Here is a 9,270-nt window from a genome sequence, read left to right as displayed (position 1 = left end):
TTGCTGAAGTGTTACCTATCAGAAAGGCCTTCCCAGATCAGCCTATGTAAAATAGCATTCCTTTCCTTTTATTCTTTATGCTCTTACCCAGGTTTATTTTCCTTATAACACTTGTCACCAATTGTCATATTTTATTTTATTTTGTTTTATTTTGAGACAGATTCTCATTCTGTCGCCCAGGCTGGAGTGCAGTGGTGCGATCTTGACTCACTGCAACCTCTGCCTCCTGGGTTCAAGCGATTCTCCCGCCTCAGCCTCCTGAGTAGCTGGGACTACAGGCAGGCACCACCACGCCTGGCTAAGTTTTGTATTTTTAGTAGAGAGGGGGTTTCACCATGTTGGTCAGGCTGGTCTCAAACTCCTAGCCTCATGATCCGTCCGCCTCAGCCTCCCAAAGTGCAAGGATTATAGGCGTGAGCCACCGTACCCGGCTATTTGTTTTTAAAAATGTTGTCTCCCTCCCCAGCTAGATTGTAAACTTCATGAAAACAGGGACATATTCTTGTATGTCCAGCATACAAGAATAAACAGTGCCTTGCACATTATAGGTGACTCATAAATACGATATTAATGAAGAAATTGTGTAACACCTATATAAAGGAGACTAGGCCGGGCACGGTGGCTCTCGCCTGTAATCCCAGCACTTTGGGAGGCTGAGGCGGGCGGATCATGAGGTCAGGAGATCGAGACCATCCTGGCTAACACGGTGAAACCCCGTCTCTACTAAAAAATACAAAAAAAAAAAGAAAAAAAAATTAGCCAGACATGATGGCGGGCGCCTGTAGTCCCAGCTACTCGGGAGGCTGAGAGCCAGGAGAATGGCGTGAACCCGGGAGGCATAGCTTGCAGTAAGCCGAGATCACGCCACTGCACTCCAACTCCAGCCTGGGCGACAGGGCAAGACTCTGTCTCAAAAAAAAAAAAGAGACTAAAATTAATCTAGAGGGACAGCAAAGGATTGAATTTTGCAAAAGTAGTAATTATTCCCAAATTAATGTATATATTTATCACCATTCTGATTTTAAAACTGCACAGTACTTTTTGGATCACAAGGTCAGGAGATCGAGACCATCCTGGCTAACATGGTGAAACCCCCGTCTCTACTAAAAATACAAAAAAAATTAGCCGGGTGTGGTGGTGGGCGCCTGTAGTCCCAGCTACTCGGGAGGCTGAGGCAGGAGAATGGCATGAACCCGGGAGGCGTAGCTTGCAGTGAGCCGAGATCACGCCACTGCATTCCAGCCTGGGCGACTGAGCAAGACTCCGTCTCAAAAAAAAAAAAAAAAAAAAAAAAATATATATATATATATATGTATATATGTATATATTACACATAACATTAAAACCAAAGGGAAAAAAACCCAAAAACCAGTTTGTTACTTCACATGGCATTGGGCAGCTGCTGCTAATTTAAGTTGAAAGCTCTATAGCTAGCTAGCTACATGACTGATTCATCAGTTTGAGATTTGTTCTCCTGTCAAAAGTTTAAGTCTGATGGAAGGTTGGCTTCACATTCTGGTGTTTGGACATCCCTTAGCTAGCATATGTCTGGTCAAAAAGATCTTTGTGGGCCGGGCGCGGTGGCTCACGCCTGTAATCCCAGCACTTTGGGAGGCCGAGGCGGGCGGATAACGAGGTGAGGAGATCGAGACCATCCTGGCTAACACAGTGAAACCCCCGTCTCTACTAAAAATACAAAAAAATTAGCCGGTCGTGGTGGCTGGCGTCTGTAGTCCCAGCTACTCGGGAGGCTGAGGCAGCATAATGGCGGGAATCCGGGAGGTGGAGCTTGTAGTGAGCCGAGATCGCGCCACTGCACTCCAGCCTGGGGGACACAGCGAGACTCCGTCTCAAAAAAAAAAAAAAAAAAAAAAAGATAACTGTGGCAAGCCAGATATCCTGTCACCTCACCAAAGGGAAGGTATCCTCTCTAAGCTCTGCCCTCTTGGTTAGGTTGGAGATACCAGGGGATCTTTCTTTTACCACCAAAGGCTCCCTCTAGTGGTACTGCTGCTGTTGCTCTCAGCAGGTGGTGACATTCGCTTAGGGCAGGGAACTGCAGAGAGGGAGCTGAGGAGCTTCTTGCCAGACACAGCCTAGTCGTCTGTGATCTTAGGACTCTGGGCTTGGGTGAAACATCACGTTATTGCTTTGTTTCAGGCTTGATACTACCAGGTGCCTACTCCTTGACCTTTGTTTAAATGAGGAACTTCAAGAATAGACAATTTCACGCGCGTCCGTGTAAAGAGACTACCAAACAGGCTTTGTGTGAGCTGTAAAGAGACTACCAAACAGGCTTTGTGTGAGCAATAAAGCTTTTTAATCACCTGGGGGCAGGCAGGCTGAGTCCGAAAAGAGAGTCAGCGAAGGGAGATAGGGGTGGGGCCGTTTTATAGGATTTGGGTAGGTGGTGGAAAATTACAGTCAAAGGGGGTTGTTCTCTGGCTGGCAGGGGTGGGGGACACAAGGTGCTCAGTGGGGGAGCTTTTGAGCCAGGATGAGCCAGGAGAAGGAATTTCACAAGGTAAGGTCATCAGTTAAGGCAGGAACAGGCCATTTTCACTTCTTTTGTGATTCTTCAGTTGCTTCAGGCCATCTGGATATATACGTGCAGGTCACAGGGGATATGATGGCTTAGCTTGGGCTCAGAGGCCTGACAGACAAAATGACTCTTTTCAGTTTATTGCATGAAGGAGTTACACTAGTCCAAATTAAAAGTAGATCACGGCCAGGCGTGGTGGCTCACACCTGTAATCCTAGCACTTTGGGAGGCCAAGGAGGGTAGATCACCTGAGGTTAAGAGTTCGAGACCAGCCTGGCCAACATGGTGAAACCTCGTCTCTAGTAAAAATACAAACATTTGCCGGGTGTGGTGGCAGGCGCCTGTAATCCCAGCTACTTGGAAGGCTGAGGCAGGAGAATCGCTTGAACCCAGGAGGCAGAGGTTTCAGTGAGCCGAGATCATGCCACTGCACTCCAGCCTGGGCAACAGAGCAAAAACTCCATCTCAAAAAAAATAAATAAATAAAAAATTAAAAAATTAGGCGGTTATGGTGGTGCATGCCTATAGTTCCAGCTACTCGGAAGGCTGAGGCAGCAGGCTTGCTTGAGCCCAGGAGTTCCAGGCTACAGCGAGCTGTGATCACACCACCGCACTCCAGCCTGGGCTACAGAGAGACTTTATCTCTTAACAGCAACAACAACAACAACAAGCAAAGAAAAAAGCAGGTGAGGGGTTTCTAAGCATGACACAAGCCAAGTTTTTTGTTTGTTTGTTCGTTTGTTTGTTTTTGAGATGGGGTCTTTCTCTGTCTCCAGGGTGGAGTGCGACGGTGCGATCATAGCTCACTGCAGCCTCGGCCTTTTGGGCTCAAGCTATCCACCCAACTCAGCCTCCTGAGTAGCTGCGACTACACTGCAGGTGGGCGCCACCATGCCCGGCTATTTTTTTTTTAATTTTTAATTTTGTAGAGACAGGGTTTCCCTACTTTGCTCAGGCAGGTCTTGAACTCCAGGGCTCAAGCGATCTTCCTGCCTCAGCCTACCCAAGTGCTGGGATTTCAGACATGAGCCACAATTCCCGGCCCCAAGAAGCTTTAAAGGAAAAATAGACGTAAATTCAACTACATTTAAAAAAATCTGCATGGCATAAGGCAGCACAAATAAAGATTTTAAAAAATAAATTGTGAATAAATATTTGCACTACATATGAGAGAGAAAACCTTATTTACTTAATACAAAAAAATTCTTACAAATCAATGACCAATGACGCATTAGAAAAATAGACAAAGGTTATGAGAATATACAGATGGCTAATGTATGAAAGACACTGAACCTCATTAATAACCAAATAAATGCTAATCAAAATATTTCATCTGATTTGTCAGATTAGTAAAGATTTGAAATATTGACAGTTTCCAGGGTTGGCTTGAATATTGATAAATAGCCATTCTTTTAACACTGTCTGTAGGATTATACATTGGGTTAATATTTTGATGCCATTTTATCAATATCTATAAACATTTTAAAGGTATAGACCTTTCTTTTTTTTTTGAGATGGAGTCTCGCTCTGTCATCCAGGGTGGAGTGCAGTGGGGCAATATCGGCTAACTACAACCTCTGCCTCCTGGGTTCAAGCAATTCTCCTGCCTCAGCCCCCCAAGTAGCTGGGACTACAGGCACATGCCACCATGCCCGGCTAATTTTTTGTATTTTCAGTAAAGACAGGGTTTCACCATGCTAGCCAGGCTAGTCTTGAACTCCTGACCTTGTGATCCGCCCTCCTCGGCCTCCCAAAGTGCCGAGATTACAGGCGTGAGCCACTATGCTGGGCTGGTATAGACCTTTTGATCTAGCAACTACACTTTGGTGAATATATCTTGTAGAAATACTTAAAGATGGATACATAGTAATGATCATTGCAGAATTATTTGTAACGATGAATACTTGAAGGAAGAAGCCCTAAATATAGGGCGTTGGTTAAATAATTGATAGTAATCCACGTAGTACAAATGACAAAACCATTAAAAGAATTAGATAAATTGCTACTTAAAGGTTTTTCAAACTTTTAAAAGATTAATAAACTATTTTTTTTGAACACTTCTAGGTCCACAAGGAAAATCGAGTGGCCACAGCTTTCTCTTGGTATTGTGGGGATAAAAACCTTCTTCTTCGCTAATGCTTTCTCATGGAGGGCTAAATGTTGATATGAATATAGGTCATGGTTGTATCAGAGATTGGCTCCTAGTAAATTAAGTGATGGTATGATGATGGCCTTGATTTAAAAAGGTGCTTTTGCTTGATGTGGTGAAAGTTGGTATGGGCTTTATTCTGGTGCTATGAGTAGGGATCTCAGTAGTACTACCTTATGGTTTTCTTGATTAATCAAAAGAGTGGTGATGTAATTCCTCATCTTTTCTTTCTTTTTCTTTTTTTTTTTGAGATGGAGTTTCACTCTTGTTGCCCAGGATGGAGTACAATGGCATGATCTTGGCCCACCACAACCTCCACCTCCCAGGTTCAAGTGATCCTCCTGCCTCAGCCTCCCAAGTAGCTGGGATTATAGGCACCCGCCACCACCCCTGGCTAATTTTTGTATTTTTAGTAGGATAAGGTTTCACCATGTTGGCCAGGCTAGTCTCGACCTCCTGACCTCAGGTGATCTGCCTGCCTCGGCCTCCCAATGTGCTGGGATTACAGGCATGAGCCACCATGCCCGGCCGTAAGTCCTCATCTTATTGCAGCCTTTTTACTGTATGGTGAGTGGTGGTATGGGTACAGGTTCAGCCCTAAATGTTGGTTGCATTGCACTGTGGTTAAGAATGTAGGCTCTGGGCCAGGCGCAGTGGCTCATGCCTGTAATCCCAGCACTTTGGGAGGCCGAGGTGGGTGGATCACTAGGTCAGAAGTTCGAGACCAGCCTGACCAACATAGTGAAACCCCGTCTCTACTAAAAATACAAAAAATTAGCTGGCATGGTGGCTTATGCCTATAATCCCAGCTACTCGAGAGGCTGAGGCAGGAGAATAGCTTGAACCTGGGAGGCGGAGGTTGCAGTGAGCAGAGATCATGCCATTGCACTCCAGCCTGGGCAACGAGAGCGAAACTCCATCTCAAAAAAAAAAAAGAATGTAGGCTCCGGTTCAGACTGCATTTTTGACTGCAATGTATGCTGGAGCTGAGTAGCTTGCCTTCTGGAATTTGCTGCCATCCTTACCACTCACACAGTGAATGCTTATGTAGTTATACTTGGTCCCTTCCTTCACATACTTACCTGCTTGACCCTAGTCTTTGAGTTTGCCACCCCTGCTTCAAGTATTTCAGTTTAGTCATTAAGATGTTGGGCCAGGCGTGATGAGCCTGTAATCCCAGCACATTGGGAGGCTGAGGCGGGCGGATCACTTGAGGCCAGGATTTTGAGACCAGACTGGCCAAAGTGGCAAAACCCCGTCTCTACCAAAAATACAAAAATTAGCCGGGTGTGACCACATTTGACTCACTCCATTTATTCTACCCTCAACAGGGGCTCTACAGATATGCTGCAATGACCACTCTGTCACAATGCAACCCCATAGAACTCATGTCTGCTTTCTCTAACTCCACCAATTGGAAGGGAACTCTGATTTGGTAGTATCCTGGGCCCCAGTGAATGACTCACTGCATAGGTCTTCTCTGTTTCTCACTCCCCTCTCACTGGTTTGACAATCTGCTTGTTGGCACCCTTCTTCTCTCTGGGATCTATGAGTAATAAACTGCTTTTGTTTTTTTCATGTGTTTTTGTTATGTTGTCTTCTCTGTACCTCACCTGACTGACACACACAGACCTAATTTTACTTCCAGTGAAAGCTCTCCTAAAGAGTGGCTATCTTGGTAGGAATAAACTGAACACAAGTCAGAAAAGAGCCTCAAGGGCAGTTGACAGTATAAACAAGTTTCCTATGAGAGGGACACCTGACCATGGGTCAGATACCTAGGCATTAGGCCATCTGCTAGGATAAAGAAGTATCCTGTGAAAGGCACAGTGTAAATATCGACAAACAATCCCCTGGAACCTAATCAGGGCAGGGCTAGAGTTTACACTCCCTCTGCAGAGAAAGATCTCAAGACCAAACTAGAGAAATACGACATAATTTTTAGGTCTTGGAAAACCAGTAGCAATGCTATTCCTACTTTCTTTCATTCTTCTCTTTGAAATTAGCATGGCTGCAATGCTTCTACAGTATGGAAGGTTAAAAAAAGAAATAGTATCCTCAAGTTCTGGGAAGATAAAAGCTTGAATAAATGTTCCTGACACACTCTTCCTCCTGAATCCTGCTGGAGAGTAACACAACAGCCAGGATAGGTGGATAGGTAAGGTGATGGAGCCTAAAAACTGTATTTAAGGCTATATTTCTTTTAGGATTTTCTAGTGGGTATGGAGAGCAGATTTGAGCAGCGTCCAGCCTATGACTGCATATGGCAGTGATGCTAGCATCTGACCATTTCTGCTCAATGTGGGACACTTTATTTTATTTTTAAAATTAATTTTAATTTTAATTTAATTTAATTAAATAATTAATTTTTTTTGTGACAGGGTCTCATTCTTTTTTTTTTTTTTTTTTTTTTTTTTGAGACGGAGTCTCGCTCTGTCGCCCAGGCTGGAGTGCAGTGGCGTGATCTCGGCTCACGGCAAGCTCCGCCTCCCAGGTTCACGCCATTCTCCTGCCTCAGCCTCCCGAGTAGCTGGGACTGCAGGCACCCGCCACCACACCTGGCTAATTTTTTGTATTTTTAGTAGAGACGGGGTTTCACCGTGTTAGCCAGGATGGTCTCCATCTCCTGACCTTGTGATCCGCCCGCCTCGGCCTCCCAAAGTGCTGGGATTACAGGCGTGAGCCACCACGCCTGGCCAGTGAGACACTTCAAATAGGCAATTTTGGCTCTGGAGTTCCCCTGCTGAATTGGCTGAGACTGTCTGATCTGCTTAGTGTCAAGAGAGAGTCAAGGGATAGTGGTAGAGGGCGGGGTATCTCTCTTTTTTTTTGAGATGGAGTCTCACTCTGTCGCCCAGGCTGGAGTGCAGTGGTGCGATCTCGGCTCACTGCAAGCTCTGCCTCCCAGGTTCAAGCCATTCTCCTGCCTCAGCCTCCCAAGTAGCTGGGACTACAGGCGCCTGGCTAATTTTTTGTATTTTTAGTAGAGATGGGGTTTCACCGTGTTAGCCAGGATGGTCTCGATCTCCTGACCTCGTGATCCACCTGCCTCAGTCTCCCAAAGTGCTGGGATTACAGGTGTGAGCCACCGCGCCCGGCCAGGGCAGGGTATCTCTCTTAAAACCTGGGGGTGTTACAGCTCTTTTAGAATTTGTCTAGCAGGCTTTCCAGTAAATACAGGAAAGCCCTCAATAAATTTTAAATAAAAAAATAAAAAAAAAGAAACCTGGAACAAAGACTGATTCTGCTCTATGAAGCCTGTTCTATGAAGGTTCAACCTGCTCACCTGCTTTCCTGAAGCCCTAAGGGACCTGACTGATTCACATGACCATGATGGAACTTGAGGAAAACTATTTTGCTGGTCTGAATTACTTTCAGCCCCTATGGTTGGAAGAGATTGCCACGTATGCTCAGGGAGGCTTGGGGCAAAGAGGCTTCCTTCCTACGTCTCAGCAAAGGCATAATATCTCTTCATCTAGTTGATTTCTCACCTACAACAGCAAAAACTGCTTAGTCTTCTACCACTCACTGGTTTACCACTGCTCAGGAGACCCTAATCTGACCTAACTGCTAAGAAGTCAGAACTATGAGCAGGTAAGGAGAAATGACCCATTTGAGGACATTTATTAACTAGAGGGAGGAAGACTAACTCACACAACTAGACAGATGGCTTCTATTGATGCAGAATCACGGGAAGAGTCACAGAGAATTAGTAAATGATTAAACAAGTTAATATTTGTAAAATATTTAGAACAGTGCTTGGCGTATATTATATACACGTGTGTCAAATGATAAAGTGTAACAAACAAGTAATGAAAGCTCTCAAGGATGTGCAATTAGAGCACAAAAAAGACAATCTAGAACTAGAAAACATGATTTTAGAATTAAAAAAAAAATTAGTGCACAAACTGGAAAAGAGGATGATCCTTAACTGAGAACCAAATTAGCAATCTGGAAGATCAAGCGGAAGAAATAGCTTTCAACAGAGAACAAAAATGTAAAGAAATAGAAATCATTGAGGATTAAGAAACTCAGGAGATCTGTTGTGAAAATGATAGGAGTCCAGAAGGACAAAGTGAATATAAGAAAGCGAAAACCTAACTAGATAAATAATAGAAGAAAATTTCCCTGAGTTGAAGAAAGATTTGGGTTCGCAGATTAAAAGTGTTCACTGAGTCTTATGAATGATAATGAAAAGAGACACACATCAAAATTTATCCTTGTGAAATCCTTGAATTCCAAGTATAAAGAGAAAACCTTGTAAGTTTCCAAACAGAAAGAACACATTCTAGCTTCCAGCTAGCTTTGGCCACTGGGAGGCACTGGTAAAAGGCTGAAGACTGGGAACAGGGAGAAGCTTGGACATTTCTGTAGAACTTCCTCTCTGTCTTGGGTAATATGTCTGGTACTGGTTGCAGCTCCTCTATAACCCCAGATCCTGCCAGACAGGGTTGCGCTGGATAACCCAGATTCTTGGGCTCTGGTAACACCACTTTATTTATTTATTTATTTATTTATTTATTTATTTATTTATTTCTCTCTCTCTCTTTCTCTCTTTCTTCTTTTCTTCTTCTTCTTC

The 9,270-nt window shown here is 44.3% G+C and overlaps 1 non-coding gene across 1 annotated transcript; it reads left to right on the top strand.

The window, feature by feature from the left end:
- Window positions 1–7,819: 7,819 nt before the first annotated feature.
- Window positions 7,820–7,881, top strand: LOC112438561 (U7 small nuclear RNA). The gene has a single exon (XR_003026968.1). It is a non-coding gene; the product is annotated as a U7 small nuclear RNA (small nuclear RNA).
- Window positions 7,882–9,270: the final 1,389 nt, after the last annotated feature.

Source organism: Pan paniscus, chromosome X, assembly GCF_029289425.2.
Source record: "Pan paniscus chromosome X, NHGRI_mPanPan1-v2.0_pri, whole genome shotgun sequence".
In the NCBI taxonomy this organism is placed as follows: Eukaryota; Metazoa; Chordata; class Mammalia; order Primates; family Hominidae; genus Pan; species Pan paniscus.
Note: the sequence above shows the minus strand (reverse complement) of the source record. Positions and strands in the feature narration are given on the sequence as shown.